The sequence below is a fragment of the Cebus imitator genome, unplaced genomic scaffold (genome assembly GCF_001604975.1).
Source record: "Cebus imitator isolate Cc_AM_T3 unplaced genomic scaffold, Cebus_imitator-1.0 Scaffold139, whole genome shotgun sequence".
NCBI lineage: Eukaryota > Metazoa > Chordata > Mammalia > Primates > Cebidae > Cebus > Cebus imitator.
The window spans coordinates 3,382,587-3,405,290 of record NW_016107454.1 but is presented as its reverse complement, the minus strand read 5'-3'; positions in this window follow the sequence as shown (position 1 = coordinate 3,405,290).

The window sequence follows — 22,704 nt, the reverse complement described above, 5'->3', positions numbered from 1 at the left end:
GAAATAGAGTCTCACTTTGTTCCTCAGGCTGGAGTGCAGTGGTGCAACCACAGTTCACTGTAGCCTCAAATTCCTCATCTCAAGTGCTCCTCCTTCCTCAGCTTCCTGAGTAACTGACACTACAGGCATGAGCCGCCACACCTGGCTAAACTTTTAAAACAAGTTTGTAGAGACAGTGTTTTGTTATGTTGCTCAGGCTGGTCTCGAACTCCTAATCTCAAGTGATCCTCCCACCTTGGCACTCTATCCACCAAACCAAAATACTGGGGCCTTTCTAGAAGCATTACAGAGAAAGGAGGTGCAGAAAGGTAGCTTGGATTCTCTGCCATTCTGCAGTGCACAAAGATATCCAGGGTGCTGATGACTGGCATGGCCATAGCTCATTAGCTGGGTTCACAGTACCTCTAAATGTCAGCAGGAGAACAAAAACTTGACAATTCAAGAAAAAAAAATGAAGCCCCCTCCACTTGCTGGGAACATACGAAGCCAGCCCAGGTTAATGCATGTGCTTGGCATTGGCAAAGGCCTTCGTGAGGGGCAGCAAGGTTGTGATGGAGGCTTCTGTCAGGTGGGAAAGGGGATCCCCTTGCTTCTCAAAGGGCTGCTGAAATCACTGATATCTTGCAAATCCAGTGGGAACCCATGGTGCAGGAAGAGGAAGGTGGAATAACATGGGCCTGGCAATGGTTGAACCAGCCTGTCAGCTTTTAATATTTTATAGCAAATACATGGATACACATAAGTGAGCTTAAGCTGTTGCCATTGTTTTGATTCTGTTTAAAATAGAAGTCTTTTGGATGCTTTGGGTCACATACGAAACTAAGTATGGGGCCAGAGGACTCAACGTACAGGACCTTCACCTTGAGAGATTTGCAAGTCTTTGCCTTTTGTATGATATCACTCAATATGATTTTTATGTGTTAGGCTGAGTTTCCCTTGAGCAGCTCAGAGAACCTTACGGGAAGGACTGTAGGACTTCTCAGGGCTCTGCCCTGACTCAGTACTCTTGCAGGTAAGTATGCCCTGGACAATTATTGCACAGGATATAAATGTAAGCTTTGAGAACAATGAAGGGTTTCCAAATTCAGTCTGTCAAACTATATTTATTACATATAAACACATTGAAATACATAAATTGAGTAATTGTGTGTCCGGGTTTTTTTTTTTTTTTTGGGGGGGGGGACAGAGTCTTGCTCTGTCACCAGGCACCAGGCTGGGGTGCATGGCCAAATCTCGGCTCACTGCAACCTCTGCCTCACAGGTTCAAGCAATTCTCCTGCCTCAGCCTCCTGAGTAGCTGGGACTACAGGTGCATGCCACTAAGCCCAGCTAATTTTTGTATTTTTAGTAGAGACGGAGTTTCACCATGTTGACCAGGATGGTCACGATCTCTTGACCTCGTGATCCACCTGCCTCGGCCTCCCAAAGTGCTGGGATTACAGGCGTGAGCCACCACGCCCAGCCAATTGTGTTTATAAATAGACGACTTCAGGTTAGACAGGAGAGAACAATGAATGTTAGATCTTTAAAGCCCCTAATAGATCACTTTTTCTAAACCATTATGTATTCCATAAAGGAGACAGACAGATGACATCCAGAGAGGCAACCGGACTTGTTAGGATCCTATTGGGAGACAGTGGCAAGAGACCAGTGGGCCTGTGGTTCACTGCTGCTGTAACCGTGGGTATGACCACTGAGAACACAGCTACAGAGCTTGTCGTTCTTGTGCCCTCCTCAATAGGACTTTAATCAAAAGGAAGTAGGGTGGTTGAAGCCTGGGAGAGGTAGAAGCAGGAAAATCATTGCGCATTTTCTTGATCCTAAGTCCTTTTAGGCACTCGTCCACCATCCAGTCTGTGAAATCCAATTCAAGCCAATGGCCTTAGGTCTTCCTTAAACCTCACAATCTGTCACATCTATACCTTATCCAAAAATGGGAGGGAAAAGAAACCCAGATAGACCATCTTTCTCACAGCTGAAGATTGTTCTTGAAGTAAAGCTTTTAAGCTAATGGAAAGAAAAATAATGAAATGTCCAAAATTGCAATGCCGTGGCTCCTCCATCTGCCACCACAGCCGTGTGCCACACGCCTCCAAAGCCAGCTCGTGGGGCTACTCCCAGTTTCATGCTCCAAGCTTGCAGGACTCATCATGGCTGACTCAATGTTATATCTCCACTTCAGGTAGAGTGAGCTTTTGCCATTATTTTAATAAGCAATTTGGAGTAGATATAGGCACAAAGGCAATATCTATATGGTAAATATACACATACATAATTAGATGGCTGCAAAATTACATAGGATGGTGCTTAAAGAAGCAAAGAGTTCAAAATTGAAATGGAAGCCTGGTAAATAACCCATTATGCCCAAAGAAATCCTGATTGCCTATTCATAGCTGAAATTTACATGAACCCTTGTTCATTAAAGAATGAATAGCTGCTAATTTGCAGCCTTACCAAAGCAAAGTTCAGATGACAGAATTTTTAAAAACTATCCTCTCAAATCAGAAATCTACCAGCTGTCCCACATAAATCAAATGCCACTACAACTTCCGTAATATACTGGAGACCCTATTTTTAAATTCTACTATCTAATTAAAATACCAAATAGAAAAAAAGATGCAGATTGCAGAAATCAAATTTTAATAACAATTAAAAAAAGAAAATGACAGGGAAAAAAACAGTCCATTTGTTAAAGCAATGTGTTCAGTTGCTTTCTTTTGAGCAGTTTTTTGTTTGTTTGTTTGTTTGTGTCTGTTTCTTGGTATTTTTGTTTTGTGATGAAGCTACCTGAGCATTATTCTGGGATTCAGTGAAGCCTTCGATCCAGATAGCTGCATTAAAACTTTAAAGCATGGAATGGGAGGGTGATCTCAATGATTAAGGAGGCTCATGCCAATATGAAGCCAGAATCCAGCAGAGGAATTGGATTCAGCAGGGAAGTGGCTGGTAAGGATTTAGGGCGCAAAATGTCCAGCTCAGAATACATGCCACCCCCTGCACAAGGCCCTGAACCTCTGCATGTAAGAACCCCCAGGTGAAAGACACTGTAAGAGTGAGAGAAATAACGACTTCTTTCTACTGATGAGAGCACTGGGGGCCAGTGAGAGGCTGTGGTTTGTCCAAGTTTATACAGCCAGAGTCAAGGCTGGAACTTGATCTTGATCTGTAGCCTAGGGTTCTTAGATGTTTGCATTTTATTTATAGATAGTAAACAGCAAGCAATTTATCATTCAAAGGTTAAAGGGCAAAGAATACAGTTCTGCTTCTCTACCACCACACATACAACTTCACTTTTATATAGTGAGCTTCCACGAATGAATACAACCTACGTACATACCAGGAGGAAAAACGTGCAATCATTAAAAGTACTAAGTAACGAAAACAAACAAACACACTAAACAAACAAGCTGAAAAGGCCATCAAATTATGAAACAGATTTAACTTCATTAGTTCTCAAGCAACTGTAAATGAGAATTCAAATTGAGAACCATTTGTCACAAAGTTCACAGAAATCAATCATTATAACCAATGCTAGGGAAGCTGAGCGGGAAACAGACACTCTTCAGTCTTCTTGGTGGGAGAGTAAAGCTCCCCTGCTTTTCCATGGGTGAGAATGGGAATTTCCTATAAATTTTCTGAAGAAAATAGATACGTGCACAAAGATATTTGTAATACTAAACATTGGAAATGACCTACTTGTCCAAAAATTAAGATCAGTTAATTAAATTTTAGAAACACATAATTTATGCCTTCTAGATTATTTCACTGCAGTGCTGTATCTTGTGGTTAATAGAGTGAGCTCTGAAGCTTTTGAGAATTCAAGTCCTGGCTGTATAATTTGCTGGTAGGCCATCCTCAATCAGCCACTTAACATTTCTTTTTCTTGGTGTTCCTATTTGTACAATGGGGAAATACATTACCCACTCAGAAAATTCTCATTAGGATTGAATGTGTCAATGCTTCTTTAATGTAAATCACTTAGATTATATTCTGCTACATCATATTCCAAATTATTATTTTAACTACTCTATTATCATGAAGCCTCAAATAATGATGTTATCAGAGTGTATTTTATTTTTTATTGTTTTTATTTTAAAAAATCTAAAGATATAGTTCAAGATCTAAACAATGAATATTTTTATGCTTATCTGAATTTTCTATTTATATGTAATTAGTTTGTATTATCTGTATAATAAAGTACTTTTAAGAACCTTGCATATGTTTTCATTAAATTGCTATACAAGAAAAGAAGACATCAACATTCATGATATAGCAATCTGTGAATTCTGGTCGTTAAAAGCTTGCACTGTAGCCTTGGGCACAATGGGTCTAGGCTCTGCTGTACTCTTACTTGGGAAGGTTACTTAACCTCTTTAAATCTCAATGGTATAATAACAAGGCAATGGTTTGTAAATTAGATAATCTATGAGAAATATTTGGCCTGATACCAAATATGAAATATACACTCAATAAAAAAATTAGCTAGTATTCCTAGTCAATACATGTCACTAGTTATCAACACTGGTTAGTAGAATGAGCCACACACATATATTACTAGATTGAGCTATGCAGGGTCTGGAACATGTGAAGTCAAGTGGCAGACCAGGGACAATCATGGTATACCACTGCCTGCTCAATGCCATCAACATGATTAGACCTACCTCAAGATCAAAAAGTTGTAGAGTTTGAAGAATTAGTATGATTTAAATAAGTGCTTTCATTATTTTTAACTCTCAGTTCTTCACAGGCAAACATAATCTTTGTCAAAATGACAAAAATTTGGAAACACGTGAGTCCTGCAAAGAAGCTTTCATTACAGATGCCGTTGTTCTTTTATTTTTCAGCACATTAAATAAAAACAAAATGATTGTCCTCCAGAACTGGCAAAGTTTCTCTTTCAAACTTGCTTTAAATGGCAACAAAATAAATAAATGAATGAATGAGTTCATAAATAAAAGGATTATTATTAGAGATGTTGAGGATATGGACAGAAGTTAGGCATATAATAAAGCAGAGATAGCAAAATGTTGATAGTGGGCCGTGGATGGTGGGCCTGTGACTACTCACTGTACGTTATATTTTTTGTTCTTAATTCAATGTTGGGAAAAAGTAAAAAAAAAAACAAGACATAAAATACATGCATTGCTCTCATGATCAAATCTGGAAGTCTGAGTCAATCTTTCTATGATGGGAAGCACAGCTGTTGGCTCCACACTTGGGCATCCACATTAGTATGCTGCTGATGTACTGCTTCCCTCCATGGTGGACGGCGATGAGAAGCTCTGGCTTTATGTACATTGCTTATTCCTAAAGCAGATCCTCCTAGTAAATCTGAAAGACAAATAAAATGGAACAGGCTTGGATTTTAATTCAAAAACTAAACCCATTGCTTTAGGGACTTACTTTTTTCCCTACCACCTACTAGACTTGCATTTACCTTTCAGGAGACCTTTGAAAATAACAGTCCTTCCTGCTTTTGTAGTTTTAATAATTCAAAGTGGGATCAGTCCTGGTCCTTGCTGCCAGGCCTGCCACTGCTCATCAGAGCCAGGTTGTCTCCTAGTGGCCCGTCTCCCTGGGGGCATCCTTCTTCAGAGAGAGTCTGGAGGGATACATTGTGAGCAGAGGGGAAGCCTTCTCAGGCCAGCGATGGCCAGCAGGCCTTTAGAAACCTTACCTTTCTCAGTCTCCTTCTTCAAACACACACACATGCACGCACGCACACGCATGCATACATGCACGTGCACGCACACGCGCGCACACACACACACACACATACACACACACATGTACTCGTTCTGTGATTGTTTTAGTTATGCCAGCTCTGATCTTGGCTGAACACCATAGTGGGTTTGTTAAGAAGTGATGGCCAAACCATAATGCAGTATCACTGTGTGATGTAGAAAACCCTGTGTGTGTACTTTCACAGATAAAGTCCTTCTAGTCTGGAAAAGCAAATGAGACCAGAGGCCCCACATTGCCCATGCTCTGCTGCCCTCTTCACCTGTGGTGTTGGGACCAACTTCCAGAGACAGTGTGTGGTTGTTTTGCATGCAGAACACGGACAGGGCTGCTGAGCGACTGCTCACTTGAATGGATGGGTGTCGTGTAAATAAAGAAAAATCAAATGTTCATTTGCATCAAACAGAAACAGGACAGGTTGGCATTAAAGTAAAATGCCCTCTTCTCCATCCTCAAAATACGTGCCTTATCTCGAAAACATGCCTGTTCAATATAAATAACATTTGATTAAGTGACGTAGAATATCATCAAAAATGTTACTATTTCAGAAATACAGCTTTTGATCCTTTTTCACAATAAATGGATCATGCTTAGGGAACAGTAGGACAAGGAAATTATTTCATGCTGAGAAATGGGCTAATTATTATGAAAAATAAGCAGCTACTAAGTAAATGTATGAACTGGTAAACTGTTAAGATGATACAAATTTGCAAAGGATACAAAATAATGGCATATGGTCCTGCTGAAACCTAAAACCAGGGGGAATGAAGGAAAGTGGAGCCTTCTTCTTCAGGACACAGCCATTGCTGAGTGGCCTTGCCTGTCTCCTGTGCACCATGTTCCTCACAGCGACCCTTGAGATGTTGCCGTGCTCACCTGAGACCCTGAGGGATGGATGCGCCCCTATTCAAAAGGAAGTTGGGTAATCAGAGAGAGAGGAGCCTGGGACACGGTGTCCTGGCTCTGCTCCAGTCAAGGGTTCATTGAGTAAAACCCATCAGTTATTTGAGGACAGATCATTTAATATAAAAAATAGAGAACTACAAAGGCAAAAGGATCCAGGAGAGAATAACAATGAGAGAGTACCTGCAGGAAGCCACTTGGCATTCAGGGCTGGGCCACAAAAGGAGATATCGGAGGGTATCAGAATCTAGGAGCTTGCAGAGCATCCTATAGAGCAGAGAGTCAGACTCTTGAGGGTCAGGGTCTCTGGTAGTTTCTGCAAATGTGTAGAAATTCTGGAACCTGGAGCCTACTGCTAAGGGAACAAATGCCGCTTCAGCAGTGAGGAACTGTGGCAGGAGCGCTGTTGACGGGAAGAAATCCACAGGAAGAGGCCAATCTCCCCTCCCACCACCTGCTCTCCAAGGAGCCCGGTCTAAGGCTCCCTAGTGACACAGCCCAGCAGGAAGCAAACTGCAAACACTCAAATAGGTTTACAGAACTCCTGTCCCAGCCTCACAGAACAGAATATTAGCAAGGGGGGATCAAAGCTGAGAGGCCTGAGTGCTGAAAACTTCTACTGACTCGAAAACGTCATTTATCCACTTTTAAAATGCCAGCATTAGTCACTCGGCCACGGCCGGGTTCAAAGGGTGGAGGAGCCAGATGCTGGAGGAGCGTCACAGACCCTCCCGCACCAACGGAGACACATCCTGAACTTCAGCATCAGCGTCAACGATCTGACTTTCCCCTGATAAGCCATTTTGATTCAGTCATCCCACATATCTAAACCACATGCTACTGGCTTATATTTTCCGTTTTTACAACATTTGTGAATAAAACATCCTAGTCATTTATTAATGTTTTTGAAAATACAGCAGTTTATCAGACTCCGTGCCGTGAATGTAGAGATGGGGAGGGCCAGAGTCCCTGCCCCTTGGAGCTTGTACAATAAGCAGCCGAGTTTTAAGCAATAACAATGCGACCTCCTGACAAGTTGGCATCATGTGAGTGGTAGGAATGACGGCTAGGTGAGGAAAGGCAAACTAAAAGAATAGCTTATGTGCACTTTTTCTTTCTGGGTGAGCTTTAACACAGGAAGTGTATTTTTATTTTATTTTATTTTTTTGAAGAAGTGGTTTGACTGGAATTGCATTGATGAGAAAAACATTAATCAATGATAATTCTACCCTTCAATCTTTTGCTTCATATATTTTTTTTCTAATGATTCACTTGCATTTATAATTATTTTTTCCAAGGGCCCATGGGTGATAGTTCCAAACCAAGTTATAAATTCTTTAAAGGTAGGAAACAAATTGTATACTGAGTCATAAGATTTTACCAGTAGAGAAGAGTCACACACAAAAATTAAATGCCTTAACAGGCCAGGTAGGTGAGGTAAATAAATAAAGTTAATCAGGTATAAATAATAAAGCGTGCACTGTGACAAATAGAAACTTTTTTTCTTATTATTTACTTGCCACACAAATAAAACACCTTCCAGATTAGGAAAAATTTCACCTATTTGCTTGCAGTCTGTAGATTATCACAGATTCTAATACAAATTCTCATTTTGTAGCTGAAGAAATGGGCCTAGCGGGATTAACTGATTTGTTTTTTGTGAAACAAATGAATAACATAGGTCAGGACAAAAGTTACCAGCTCCCAGGGCAAGCTCTCTGCAGCATGTATTTCAAATGAATGGGTTGTGATGGTGGCCTCCTCACTGCCGGCACTGTTGCTATCTCATACTGCTGCTCTGCAATCCCTGAGCAAAATGAATGTATTTGCAAATGAAGCTTATTCTTTGTCTCCCATCTTCACCTAGTAAATGCTTACTGCTGTGAACTAGTTACAATAGTCTCTGGACCCAATAAGACGCTTTTTATTTTATTTTTATTTTTTGATAAGGAAAATAACTTAAGCTTCTGTTTCTCATTTTAATTATTGAAATCTCTAACAACGACACCATTGTCATGTATACATGGCAGCAAATGTATATAATAATTCATTCAGACTTCTTGGAAAGAACACATTTAGCAATCTGAGATGATGGAAAATACAGCGTGATTCCACACTGGTTCTTTTTGTCATTTTACACAGACATCATGTTAATATTAGACCAAGACACAAAACGCAGAGTGATTAAACTCAGTTTCTTTCAAGATTTAGCATTTTGGCTGGGCGCAGTGGCTCATGCCTGTAATCCCAGCCCTTTGGGAGGCCAAAGTGAGTGGATCATGAGGTCAGGAGTTTGAGAACAGCCTGGCCGACATATTGAAACCTCTGTCTCTACTAAAAATAAAAAAAAATTAACCAGACATGGTGGTGCGCACCTGTAGTCCCAGCTACTCAGGAGGCTGAGGCAGGAGAATCTCTTGAACATGGAAGTCAGAGTTTGTGGTGAGCTGAGACTGTGCCACTGCACTCCAGCCTGAGCAACTGAGTAAAACTTGATCTCGAAAAAATAAAATAAAATTTAGCAGTTTATTTTCATTTGCACCCAGTACTCTACCCTCTATAGACTATTTTACATACCCAATAAAATCAAAAGAGGTTTCTGACCAGATGTATAGGGGACATAGCTGTTTATATTATCAAAGTATTTGCATAACCAAAAGAACAATAATAAAGATGAAAATGTCTCCTATTTCTTTAAGGAAATAGAACTTCATAAGCTGGCTGCACCTTTGATGTTTTTACTGCTACTGCCTGACAATGAATATCCAATAGAGAAAAAGAAATGTATACTTGAATTACGATAGCTCATCCATCACAGTTTAATCTAAAAATGAAATTTCTACAGAAACAGGAACTATTTTAACAAAGACAAAAAAATCCCTCAACCCAACTTCTTTGTAGTGGCAATTGCTGCAAATTTGAAGCATTTAGGAAACCACGCTCTCAACAAGCTTTGCTTTATGAACTGCAATGTGCAAAATCTTGAAAGGAGATGAAAGTGAATTATTTCTTCAAAATTTTAGTAAAACTTCTGATAATCAGAGTTCAAAGCAAATATGGAACCTAACAGCTCAAGCATAAATCAAGATGGAGAGTCTGAAGAGTTTGATTTCTTAAATTATCCAAAAAGCTATCATTGCGACATATAGGATTTCTCTTGCATTTTAACCTCACCAGTTTCAAAAGAAAGTGAAAGGGGTGGCTTGCATATGCACAGCACGTGCGCGGGTGCACACACACACACAGGGTGACAGGTAGAGTGTCCACTTCCTTCTTCCCACAACCCAAGTCTCACTTGACTTATTAAAAAGAAAACTACAGGCCTCATTGCTTTTCCTTTGCTTAATGATTTCTGTGACTTAAATTGCTGTCGCCATTATTATTTCTTGTACTTCAACATCACAAAAGTTAAAAGTGGCTTCATTCAGGAACATGTGTCTAAACACACGTATAACAGCAGGGGTACCTAGGTAATAATAACCACCAAATTCAGCGATCAAACTTTTGAGTTCCTCAGTAAGGTATTATGTGAAGCTCAGCATCATGTTTCAGACCAACAAATAGCTGAAGACATGATGTAAAAGATTAAGTACTTGGTTTTATAACATATTTACCAATTAAAGAAGCAAAATATTCCTCATTATTATTCATGCAGGTATTTGAGAAAAATGTAGCACAGAAATCAACTTTAGACAAAAAATTATTCCTCCACTTCCTTCCACTCCCCTGTACTGTACAAAATGTTTTCCCCACAGCTAGGCCTTGAAAAAGCCACTATACGTTAGTGTGACATGCATTACTCTCTGCAATTAAAAAAGCTAACTTTGTGGTGCTTGTAATTACATTATAAAAATGCCCACATGCATAAATCTAAGAAAGGTTGAAAACCTACGGTAAATCTACAATATATTATTTACATTTGACCACTGGTTTATGTTCTGTAGAAGTCATAGATTTGGTAAAGCATTGTAACAATTTAGAAAGGCATCTAGATCTTTAAATTCTGGACAAATTTTATATTTTAATCTACAAAATTGCATGAAGGCTAACTCAAGAGACTTTCTATCATTCTAAAATTCCTCAAGCTGAACAAATCATTTTTAGGACACTTTCTTAAAAATATTACCCTTTGAAAGCACTTACAATTCCATTTGTTCCACGAATTATGATCTTAACTTACACAGGGCTGATCTCAATTATTCATGGAATATCAAACATGATAGGAAGAGCAAACCTAAGAGAAACATTACAATACAATGGCAAACTTGCTCAATTCTTCATCAGCACTCTCTGCAAAAAAAAAAAAAAAAAAAAAAAAAAAAAAAAAAAAAAAAAAAAAAAAAAAAAAAAAAAAAAAAAAAAAAACAACTTCTTAAGTCTTTCTCCTCTTTATTTTAGCAATGAATTGTGGAAAATGTGTAATGTTATCTTGACATGAAAATATCTCAATGCGCAGTGATCTTGACTGATGGGTTTTAGTATTTTCTGCGTAACGGTTACAGGGACTCTTACATGGTTCTCTCCCATTGTGTTGTAAAGGCAGGGAAAAAGCAGCAAACTGAGAGGGAACGAGCTCATCGCCAGAGTCATAATGTCTGAAGATTTTCAGAGTAAGTTGGTTTTCCCCTCCTGTTTGTCTCCATTTTCTTCATACAGCTCAGAAAATTTAAGGGTTTGCTGTTGTGAACAGTTGTTGTTTGTAGAATTTTATTTTCTCCAGATTAAAGTCCTATCTCTCCTTAGTCTGTTTCTCTATGCACTATTTGACTTGCTCAGTACCTGCCTATTGCATCAATGAGCTCTTGATACTAGAAGTTGTTTTACAAACAGTTTATAAAGTAAAAATGAAGAGATCATGAAAATCAACTTTATTAAAAATTTTAATAAGAATTTAAACAGAGCAAACTCAAAAGTTTTATTTTTTATTTTTATTTCTTAATTTTACTTTAAGTTCTGGGATATACGTGCAGAACATGCAGGTTTGTTACATAGGTGTACATGTGCCATGGTGATTTGGTGCACCTATGACCCATCCTCTAAATTCCCTCCCCTCGCCCCCTATGCCCCAACAGGCGCTGGTGTGTGATGTTCCCCTTTCTGTGTCCATGTGTTCTCATTGTTCAGCTCCCACTTATGAGTGAGAACATGTGGTGTTTGGTTTCCCGTTCCTGTGTTAGTTTACTGAAGATAATGGGTTCCAGCATCATCCATGTCCCTGCAAAGAACGTGATCTCGTTTATTTTTTATGGCTGCCTAGTATTCCTGTGTATATGTACCACATTTTCTCCATTCTTTCTATCATTGATGGGCATTTGGGTCGGTTCTATGACTTTGCTATATGATCTTCGACAAACCTGACAAAAACAAGTAATGAGGAAAGGTTCTCCTATTCAATAAGTGGTGCTAGGAAAACTGGCTAGCCAATTGCAGAAAACTGAAACTGGACCCCTTTCTTACGTATACCTTACACAAAAGTTAACTGGATGAATTAAATACTTAAATGTAAAACCCCAAATCATAAAAACCCTAGAAGAAAACCTAGGCAATACATTTCGGGACATAGGCATGGGCAAAGACTTCATGACGAAAATGCCAAAAGCAATTGCAACAAAAGCTAAAATTGACAAATGGCATTTAATTAAACTAAAAAGCTTCTGCACAGCAAAAGAATCTATCATTAGACTGAATAGGCAATTTATAGAATGGGAGAAAATTTTTGCAATCTACCCATCTGACAAAGGTCTAATATCCAGAATTTACAAGGAACTTAAATTTACAAGAGAAAAACAAATAATCCCATCAAATATTGAGAAAATGATATGAACAGACAATTCCCAAAAGAAGACATTTATGTGACCAACAAACATATGAAAAAAAGCTTAACATCGCTGATCATTAGAGAAATGTAAATGAAAACCACAATGAGATGCCATCTCACACCAGTCAGAATCTTGATTAATAAAAAGTCAAGAAACAATAGATGATGGTGAGGCTGTGGAGAAGTAGGAAATGCTTTTACAGTTTTGATGGGAATATAAATTAGTTCGAGCAGTGTGGAAAACAATATGGCGTTCTTCAAGGATGTAGAACCAGAAATATCATTTGACCCATTAATCTCATGACTAAGTATATACTCAAAGGAATATAAATCATTCTAGCATAAAAAAATATGCACACATATGTTTATTGCGGTTTTAAATGTGTGTGCGCACACACAAACACATACACACAAACACACAGTCGATCCTTCATATCCATAAGTTCCATATAACAGAGTCAACCAAATGCAGATATTTGAGAGAAAAAAATAACAGCAATAGAAAATCATACAAATAAAAAAATACAGTTTACAACTATTTACATAGTACTCTGTATTAGGCATTATACATAATCTAGAAATGTTTTAAAGTATGCAGAAGGATGTGCCTAGGTTACATGCAAATACTGCACCATTTTACGTGAGGGACTTGAGCATCTGTAAATGTTGGTATCTGAGGGGACCCTGAAACCATTCCCCCTTGGATATGAAAGAACAACTCTATGCATGTATATGAGCCCCCATTGATAAGAAATGTGATATAATTTCTAAGAAGATAAAAAAGCAACATATTTCATATAGATAAAATAAGAACACTTAGATTTTATAGCTTATCTTAGATTTATAAAGTGACCTAAAGGACCCAAATGGTAATTTTAAGACAGAAAATGTTTCACTACAGTGGAAAATAAGAAGTGAATTTTCTTTGTATCCTGACAAAAAATAAAAGTTATGAAATAATAATTCTTTAGAGGTGATATTCATGAAAGAAACAAATTTAAAATGAGGCTGAGTGGGTTCTAATAGTATATCAAGGATTAATAATCATACTTTGTTCTTAAGATTAATGTATATAATTAGATAACACGCTTTCATTACAAAAATGAAAACAATCTTCCCCCAGAAGCAAACTTTTGCTAAGAGATATATACTTGTTTCAATCAATAACAAAGCTTCTAGATATTAGGTAGAAAAGTCCTGTCTTGCACTATTTCATTTTCTGCCTTCAGGTAAGACCTGAGAGAAGACAGACATGGATGCCATTTAAAAGACACTGGTTCTGAAGAAGGAAAATAACAGTGCAAAGTGATCTCACCCTGAGCTTAGATTTCCTAATCTAAGCTCATGCAGGATACTTTAGGATAATGGCTTCACATAATTCATCACCTGTGTGAGTATGAATTGGAGTACAAACAAAAATTAAGAACACTTTAAAATATCATAATACTACATGGGATTATACCATAATTTGACTTCCATTCATACAGGGTAGATTTTCTGGTCAAATAGTTTATTTTTTAAAATCAATGAGTTTCTTTAAAAGGCAAACCTTAAATCTAATTTTCAGATGTGTATTAAAATAGTTGTGCTGGTATATTTAGAGACCTCTTACTGAAGTAGATAACTAGCAGTCTCTTCTACAAGTAATATACAGAGTCTAATTGTTAATTTCATGCCCAAAGTTTCCATCAGTGCAGATCTGCAGGAGATAATGAAATGGACAAAGATTTAATTAGGTATCAGATCTTTCAGATATTTTATTTTATCATATTTGTAAGAGATATTTTCAAGTCCTTTTGAAGCAAAACTGTCAAATTACAATCCATTTAGATAATTTTAAAATTGATATTGAAACTATATTTTCAGCATAAGTTCTGATATTTGCTAAATATGATAGTCCTTACTGTTAAAGACAGTGCTGTCATATTATATATCTATGTATGTATAGTATATATTTTATATATTATATATATTCATATTATAAAGTGTAATGAATTTTAAAAAATATTTGAGGCAACTTATGTTAAAAGACAAATGTGCTATAATAGAATATTTTAAGAAGTTAAATTTTACTTGAGAGAATTTCAAGTATATAAAAATGATCAAAAATTACATAATTAGCCTTACTGCTTCCAAAATCCCCTTAAAATGCAAATAAGCATTATTTTAAAGACACAGATTCACAAAGACAGAAAACCCAAGAAAGGATACAACAATTACAGAATTCTGGAAGCTGGGAGAGTTGAATGTGTGAAAATTGACTTAGCCCACCTGTATATAACCATACTCTTGGAAATTAAAACTATAATAAAATAAATATAACAACTCAATAGAATAATTAAAAGATAAAGTTAACAAACTGTCCCAGAAAGAGAAGTAAAAATAAATGAAAATAAGAAAGAACACAAGAATTAGAGAACAAAGCCAGTGGGTTAATATCTAAATGGCAAAGTTTAGAATGAAGAAAGTAGAAAAAAAAATCATCAACGAAATAATCAAAGAAATAATAAAAGACAATTTTCTAGAATGAAAAGGTTTTCTACATTTAAGAGCCCATCATCATTATATATGCAATAAAATAAATGAGAATAGGCTTAGCCTATTTTTATACATTTGAGAAATGTATAAAACCTGGACATTACAAAACTATATAATTTACTAAAGGGAAAAAAGTTTGCCTTCAAAGAATTAGTTTAATTTTAGTTATCTCTCCAGAAATGGGATGATTCCTCGAAAACATAAAGTATTTTGACGATTTCTTCTAAAAAGAAAAAGTTAATATAGAATCTAATATGATACAGACTTTGATGTGCAGTGAGGGTTTGACTTTGAATTTGTCACAAACACACAGAAAATTAAGCAAACGAAGCAAGATAAATTATTGTTACCAGGGAAAATTTTAAACAGATGTGCAGCCAATAAAAATCAAACAGAGAATACCACATCACTCAGCTGTGACGAGCATTCGCACTGTCCTAGTAATGTAAGACTGAATGTTGATGTAAAGCCACTATTTTGTTATTACATTGGTAGGATGTGGAGACGGAAAGGGTGCTTGTGCATGATGACAGTGGGTGAGGAGGTAAATTATGTTCAGTCCCTCATCTTTTAATTTGGGGTACCAATTGGTTGTGTTAAAAGCTGAAAAATTAGAAAATAGCAACAGAATCATCTTACTTAGGGATGTAGAATTAAAATACAGAAAAAATCGCCTAAAATACTTGAAATAGTTCTGCACAAGAATAAGTTGGTTCAGCAACTCAGTGTGGTGCTATGTACTTTTAGAGAATTCTGTGTGTTGCATAGTAATTTTGCTGATCATCCATGAGGTGCCCCAATTTTCAACATAATGAGCCAATACTCTTTATACTTGGTTGTTTGTGTTTTTGGATATATGCTGGTTTTCCTTCTCATGAAAGATTTTTTTTTTTCCGGTTTGTTAACCTTTTACTTGATTTCATTGGGCTGCAAGGATAATGGAGTAAAAACCATTATTCCGTCTTCTTATTTTGGAAGAATTTTTGTAATGGCTGTTTTCTCTCTGGTCCATGGCAAGGCTGAAGGCACTCATCAACAGTGGGCCTAGGTAATGAGAGCCCACAGCGCTTCCTTGCTACTTCAATATATAGATATTTTTGCTTCTTGTTTTCTATGGATTGGAAAACAGCTAAAATCATCTGATACAAGCAATAGACTATGAGTAAGATCTGAAGGAATATTCTATGAATACATGTTTCTGCTGTGGAAAATGGACTCTGTGATCATTATTCTGACTGCTCTGAAGCCTTGCCTATGTTTTATGTTGCATGAGCCTTTTGGATAAGAATTCTGCAGACATATACATTGAGAGTTCATGCACTTTCATACTTTTTGGCATCTGTGAATGAAGAATGAATACCATTGCTTGGCGTTAGTATTAATTATGTAAACACACAGAGCCCCTGAAAGACAAAGTTGTATTTTAGTATTGAATGGTACTTAAAACAATAATCTTTTAAGTAAAAATTTGATGAGAAAGGTATGCAATACATGTCTTAATCTTGTAACTGAAATTAATGAAAAATGGTATGCTAGCTAAGATAAAATATAGATATGGATCATACCTTGAGAGTCTTGTTTGAAAATTTGCTAACAAATTGCAAATAATTAGGAAGATAATCAAACATTTTTAAAATTAAGAATAGCCAATATGTTTCAAAATGTATCTTGATATTGAATGATTATTCATAGTGAACACCAGGAACTAGTAGCTGAAAAGCATATTTAAGACATATGTGAGCTCAGTAATCAGTTAGTGATGTCTGCCATGGCCACACAATAAAAAAATAATCATGTTGTCACCAATCCTGGCTAAATTTCTATAAAATCTTTGATAGTAAGTCTTGTCTAAAAATAGACATGGGCAGAGTCATAAAATAATATGCTTTAGTATTTATAGTGCTGTAATGTAGAAAAAGATGCATACTTTGTTACATTGTTATTTTGGTCTTGTTCGCTATTTTAGGTTTATTGTATGATGCAACTTTAAAAGCACAGTAGTATCTCCTGTGGAAAATAGTACACACCCAATTAAGACATCTTAAACAAATTGTTCTTGCTGATTTATATGTAGATTATATATTGTAGTGATTTTGAAATTATATTTTGAAATCATAAAGTACAGATAAATTTTCTTTTATATAAAATGTGTTATATATTTCAACCCAATAAAATAATATACATTCAATATTTTTTAAGTAAAAAAATAGACAAAATTGGAACCTAGATATTTAATTATCAAATTGGATATTCCCTCTAAATATAATTGCAACTCAAAATGCTGCTAAAGCAATAAGTATAATTTAATATGTTGTTGAATTCAATTTGCTAGTATCTTGTGGAATAATTTGGACACAAATGTTTATGAGAAATGATAGTTTCTGTTGTTTTCTTCCTGTTATGTCTCTACAGTATCTGGTTTTGGCATCAAGGAATGCTGGTCTCATAAAAGGATTTAGGGAGTGTTCTTTCCCATCAATTTTGTGAAAATGTATGTATAGAATTTGTGATTTTTTTATTTCTTTCTTTAATGCTTGCTGGAATCCACCAGTGAAGACTAAAAGTTTCTTTTGTTAGAAAGTATTTAATTGCAAATCCGACTTTTAATAGACATAGAATCCTTCAGGTAATATATTTTCTCTTGAACATCTTTGGCAGTTTGCATATTTTATGGAGATTGGTCTTTCATCTAAGCAGATATATGGGCCTAGAGTTATTTGTAATATAATTTTATTATTTCTAGGGATGTTCTCTCTTACATTCCATGTATCTATAATGTGTGGCTTTTTTCTTTCTTTCTTTTTTTTTTTTGGAGGTGTGGTGGGATAATTTAGGGGTAAATCAATTTTACTAATTTGTATTCAAAGAACAAGTGTTTCTGTTGACTCATTATCTGCATTGTTTTTACTTATCAATTAGATTGAATTTAGTTAATTATTCCTTCCTCCTGATTAATATGGGATCGATTTTCCTGTATTTTTCTAGTTTATTAAGGTAGAAGCTTACATCATTGTTTTGGGTGGTATCTTCTTTTCTAATGTATACATTTAATGCTACAAACTTCCCTCTATGTGCTCTTTTAGATGCATTCCACAAAATTTTATGTGTTGTCTTTTCATTTTAATTAATTTTTGCAACTTTATATTTACCTATGGGTTATTTTTTCGTTATTTAATTACCTATGGGTTATTCTCAGAGTGGTATTTAATTTCCAAATATTGGGGGTTATATATATATTTCTGTTATTAATTTCTAGTTTAATTCTGTTATATTGAGTGACTTTATTTTCTATTATTCTAATTTTCTAATCTGTTAATGTTTATCACCCAGAATGTGATTCATTTTGATGCCTATTCCATATGCCTTTAGAACAACGCATACTCTGTTGATGTTCAGGAGTGTAAGTCTCAATTTGATCAAGTTCATTGATATCGTTTGTTGTTGAACTCTTCCAGATGATTAGTGATTTTCTTCTATTTGACCTGTCAACTACAGAAAAAGATATATTTTCATATCCAACTAAAATAATCTATTTGTCAATTTTTATATTCAGCTCTTCAATAGTGTTTCCAGTTGGGACTCTATTCATACACTTATTTAAAATTAATAAGCTCATGATGCAAAATATCACAAAACACTAATGAACTATAGTGAGCACAGCACCCATTGCTCCTAACAGTTGAACTTGCTAGCTAAACACCACTCCTTCCATTCCAAATGACCTGTATGAATTGCCCGCATAATCTCTCAAAGTATCTCTTATACTTGAATACTTCAGGAGAGGTATTGCATCAAATAAATTTAATGCAATTGTATACATTTTTAATTCTGAGATTGAACATAAAACATTGACAAAATGATATGACCTCCCAGAACTGGGCAGCTGTTGAACTGGTACTTTACAGAGCATGGGCATTTGATTATTCCGTTGTTGGCTTTTATTATCTCCAATAGCAGAAAAACTATCTTGTCTTCTCTCATTCTGTGGCGGTTGTGGAAATTACATTGAAAAGATGAGAATTATTACGTGGAATTGGATTGGTAGAATTGTAACATGCCCTAAATAGTTCTATCTATCTAAAATATTGAATATCAAACTGTTATATTAATTAAAGCAACTTGAATCACAGTCTTTTCCCCAAACACCCACAGCCAAACAATTCCTCAAGATACCGGAACCTAAACAATCATTGAGCACATCACATCCTCACAGCTCCCCTCCCCTCCAAGGCTCCATTCCTTCATTACCCAGCTTAGAGTCTAAGATTCATCATCACAATCTCCTCCTTGCACCGCTCTTCCTCATCTTTTTGGAACCCCAGCCTTGGGTAACTCCCAGCCTCTCTCATCCTCTGCCATCCTCATGTGTCTGAGTGTTTGAGAGAAGCATGGCCAAGAAGTCTGGCCCACTGTATTTGCCTGTAGTTTAAGTGAAACGCTAGGCCCACCAACAGTTGTCACTGAATTTTTCTAATGCATTCTCCTTCCCGCTCTCCTAGACGTCTAGGCCCAACCTTGCCCTTTCTTCTCAAACATTCAACACATGTTCTCATTCTCATGCTCAGCTGATGGCGTCATCTTCCATAACCCTAAGAAAATACAGCTAAGCAGGAGGGCAGCCCCCCACAGCCAGCCCACAGCCCCTGCTGCCCCCCGCTCTTCTGAACACTTTCTTTCTCTCTTCTCCCTGTGGATGTGTTGGCCCCAGGGCCATCCTTGCCTTTGCCTGTTAGATCCCGTTCTTCTTTCCTACTCAGTGTTGTCATTTCAGCAATTCTGCTCTTTTTTCCTTTATCAACTTTTCTCTCCAAAGCATGCAAACATGCATTTATAGCTCACATCCAAATAAACCAGAGCAAGAACAAAGGCAGCCTCTTCCACCCTCTTTTATCTTCTCAGCAGCCAGATTCCACGACTGAGTTTTCTCTGGCCAGCCTTCTGTCTTCTCCTCTCCTTTGCTCGAATCTATTCCAGTAGTGGTTTCCTTCCAGCCACCCCATCATAACAGCTGTCTTCAAGACACCTTGAAATTCCTGACTGCTCTTTTTTCATTTACTTTTATGGTTTGTCTTACATTCCCAGCAACTAAATGCTAGACTATTTTGTTTTTTAATTTTTTCCTCATTTTTATTTAGACTAACTCTCATGGAGCTCTCAATTAGTCTCTTTGAATATCAATAGGCTGACAAAATATAAATTAACATCTACATTCCAGGCATCTCCCCCCTGAATTCCAGACTCATACCTGACTGCCTTCTGAACGTTCTACTTGAATGTATGAGATATGTTGGAAACTGCAAAATTTAATTTTGGACATATTGATTTTTTTTCCACTAATAAACAACAGCAACTACCCTCCCCCTTTAAACAACAACAAACAGACAACCAACCAACAACCAGCCAAACAGGAAAGAGGTACGTTCCTTCCTTATCTCAGTCATCAGGGCCATTCTCTCCCAGCTGCTCAGCCTGCAAGTCCTGAGGTTGTAGCCGGCTCGTTTCTGTCTGTCATCTCCCGCGTCCAATCTATCAGCAAATGCCATTTGTCTGTCCTCAAACTGTTCACTGTTCCTGCTGCATCTACTAACAACCTCTCAGGTGCATCTCAGTTCTGGATTTAACTCTTCACTGGTCTCTCTGGGCTTCTGCCCTGTTTCTGTAAAGTCTACCATCAACACTACACACAGAGAGACCCTCTAAAATGCATATCGGAGCTGGGCGCGTGGCTTACACCTGTAATCCCAGCACTTTGGGAGGCCAAAGTGGGTGAATCATAAGGTCAAGAGTTCGAGACCAGCCTGGACAACGTGGTGAAACCCTATCCCTATTAAAAAAAAAAAAAAATTAGGCATGGTGGTGTGCACCTGTAATTCTGTAATCCCAGCTATTCTAGAGGTTTAGGCAGAAGAATTGCTTAAACCCAAGGCGTGGAGGTGCAGTGAGATAAGAGTCCACCACTGCACCCCAGCCTGGGCAACAGAGCAAGACTTCGTCTCAGACGAGGGGAGGAAATACATATTGGCTCATGTCAGGCCTGTGCAGGGCCATCCTATGGCTTCACTCACAGTAAAAGGAAAGGCTGAAATGGCCCTCAAGTCTCCATTCTTTGTGCCCGTCAGAAACATGTGCTCTGCCCCTTCTCACCTTTCTTCTATCACTTTGTTCTTATCCTGCTCTGCTTCAGCCATGGGCCTTCCATGCAGGTCCTTACAAATCTGAAGCCCATTCCCAGCGGAGGGCTTTTCACTTGCTGTCCCCTCTGCCTAAAACAACCAGCTCTCCGCACATCCTGCCTGCTTCTCTTCAGATGCCTTTAGGCTAGATGCCTTCGGCTGCTGCATTATCTGAGACCCCTTTCCTTACCCTCCTCCACAGAGTAAGGCTCCACTCCGCTGCGGCACTCTACATTCACCGTCTTTATTTTCTACAGGTTTACTTGCTTCTTGTCCATCTTCCAGGAAGTGGCATGCAAGCTCTGAAAAGTCAGGTGCTTTATCTGTTCTGTTCACTAGTGCCCTGTGGCTTGAAAAGTGCCTGGTGCGTAGCAGAAAAGCCACAAATATTAATAAACAAAAAAGTCTTTGGCGGTGTTTAATTTAAATATGCAGCCTTTGCTGCTATCTTAATAAGCCCATAATTGAGCAATCTATTAAAATGTATTTAATTAGCGGTGTTCAGTCTATGTTCATTTTTTTTTGGGGGGGGGACTGGTAATTAAATTATTTTTCAGAGGGCTAATCATTTTCACATTTTAATGTCCAAAGGTGACTAGTTATTCTTCAATTACATATTAAAATAGTGTTTGCCATCTCAGGTGGACCAAGATATTCAAACACATTCAGCTGAAGAGAAAAGCACTTTTAATTATATGATAGCGTATTATCTTTATTAACTTGATCAATTGGCCTTAGAACTTTTCTCATTTATTTCTTTAGAAATCATATTTGAGAGTCTTTCACATGCTAAGCACTATTCTAACGCTGGAATAAGTCACCAGCAACAGTGTAAAACATTCCCTCCTTGAGAACAGTGTAAAACGTTCCCTCCTTGAGGAGTTCACAGTGTAAGTAAAGAATGAATCTGTGAATATGACTGTTTATAACTCTCTGTGATACCTAGAACCATGGAGGGTGAGGAAATGCTGAAGCATGAGAAGATATCTTAGAAAATAAAAGAAGTCTTCGCAGCCAGGTGCTGCACAGAGACTAGGTTCAAAGAAGACAGCACCTTCGCTAGCATAGCGTACATGGAAGGCTGCCTAGAAGGTGGGAACAGCATGTGCGAAGTGCATTGAGTGAGTAGTTTGATGTGAACGGAGGTCAGGCTGGGAAGGGTGAGGTGTAAAGTAAACTCAGGCAACTTGGAGAAAATAAATGGCATCACTTTTGGAAGTGAGTTTGCTTTTTCCTCCCTTGGAATTTAGTATGCACATAATAAATACTTGTTAAAGAAATCAATAACTGGCAGAGATTTTCACCACTCTGAATACATGTGGAGTGAAGGATGGGATACAGTCACATAAAAGGTGTATGATTGTGAAGAAGTTGTGTGTGTTCAAGTCCTTGGGTGGGAGAGGTAAATACAAGAAATAAATTTGTGATTTTTATTTTCTCATGTAAAAATAAAATTTAAAGATAACATATAGGAACACAATCAAAATAAAAAAAGATTATTTCTTAAATCAAAATTAAAAGTATAAATAC